Source organism: Myotis nattereri, assembly GCF_964212035.1.
Source record: "Myotis nattereri genome assembly, chromosome: 1".
Taxonomy (NCBI): Eukaryota; Metazoa; Chordata; class Mammalia; order Chiroptera; family Vespertilionidae; genus Myotis; species Myotis nattereri.
This window is the reverse complement of record NC_138075.1, coordinates 122,207,419-122,209,141: the sequence shown is the minus strand read 5'-3', so window position 1 is coordinate 122,209,141 and position 1,723 is coordinate 122,207,419. Positions and strand designations below refer to the sequence as shown.

General features: G+C 44.6%; 1 pseudogene across 1 annotated transcript; it reads left to right on the top strand.

The window, feature by feature from the left end:
• Positions 1–618: 618 nt before the first annotated feature.
• On the top strand, positions 619–1,469 carry LOC308528094 (ADP/ATP translocase 2-like; annotated as a pseudogene). Its single transcript has one exon. The product of its transcript is annotated as an ADP/ATP translocase 2-like (transcript).
• Positions 1,470–1,723: the final 254 nt, after the last annotated feature.

Below are 1,723 nucleotides of genomic sequence, written 5' to 3'. Positions count from 1 at the left end.
CCCTAACTCCTGGATTGTATGGTTTAAAAGAGGGATTTTCTGGGTGGAGAGACTTTCATTTGCATTCAGGGATGATTGACAGAAAAAAATTACATAATTGTATTTCTTCTGTGCATGCCCTTTCACATGATGCATACAGAAAAACCCACAGGGTGGGTCAACACCGCAATGCAAATTTTATTATAATTACTCCAGGGTCCTAGTAAGGTCAGAGTGAGGTCATGTCATTTTCCTCTGAGCTTGCACGTGAATTGGCTGGTTCTGAATCTGCCTGCTGGCGATCTGCTGGCTGCTGAGCCACCCATAGAGAGGTGGCCTGAAGGCAATGTTGGTCCAACCCCTGTCAGGTCCCCAAGGCAGGCTCCACCCTACTGCTCAAGTCTAACTTCCTACCTATCAGAAGGAGACTTGACTGGGTGGTAAACACACAATTCAGTAAATAGATGATGTATATACAATTATATACTTGAAACCTATAGAATTTCATTAAGCAATGTCACCCCAATAAATTCAATTAAAAATAAAATTAAATAAAAATAAACTGTTGCCCAGAGCCCCGGAATCCCAGTTGGTCACTAGTCCAGTCCCACAGTTGCCTGCCTCCTCTTTCCTTTCAATATGACAGATACCGCTGTGTCCTTCACCACGGACTTCCTGGCAGGTGGAGTGGCCATAGCCATCTCAAAGACAGTGGTAGCATCCATTGAGGGGGTCAAGCTGCTGCTGCAAGTGCAGCATGCAGCAAGCAAATCACCACAAATAAGCTATATAAGGGCATCATAGACTGTGTGGTTCCTGTTCCCAAGGAGCAGGAAGCCCTGTCCTTCTGGAGTGGTAACCTGGCCAATGTCATCAGATACTTCCTCACCCAGGCTCTCAACTTTGCCTACAAAGATAAATACACGCAAATCTTCCTGGGTGGTGTAGCCAAGAGAACCCAGTTCTGCCGCTACGTTGCAGGGAATATGGAATCAGGTGTTGGCGCTGGGGCCACCTCATTGTGTTCTTTGTGTACCCATCTAGCAGCTGATGTGAGCAAAGCTGGAGCTGAAAGGGAATCCAAGGCCTCCGTGAATGCCTCGTTAAGAGCTACAAATCTGATCAGCTTTAATGTGTCTGTGCAGCATATCACCCACTGAGCTGCCTACTTTGGTATCTATAATCCAGCAAAGGGAATGATTCCAGATCCCAAGAACACACATCTTCATCAGCTCAATGATGGTGCAGTCTGTCACAGCAGTGACTGGGTTGACTTCCTATCTGTTAGACACTGTTTATGGCCACATAAGGATGCAGTCAGGCTGCAAAGGAACTGGCATCATACACACAGGCAGCTGGAGTGTTGAAGGAAGATTGCTCATGATGAAGGAGGCAAAACTTTGTTTCAGGGGTGCATGGTACGATGTTCTCAGAAGCATGGCTGGTGCTTTTGTGCTTGTCTTTATGATGAAATCAAGAGGTTCAGATAAATCATGTCCTAGTCTTCCTCCAGCTCACCCGTGAACAGGTATGTTGTATTATATAGCATATCTTGAGCATTCTTGACAAACTATTCACTATCACCAAAGTCCACATATGGTATGATTCCAAGTATAAAACATGTCCAGGATATGAAAATTTATAAAGAGAGAATATAGATTAGTGGGTTACCAGAGGCTAAGAATGAGAAGAATGTGAGGGATTATTAACTAATGAGTCTGGTGCTTCTTTCTGAAGTGATAAA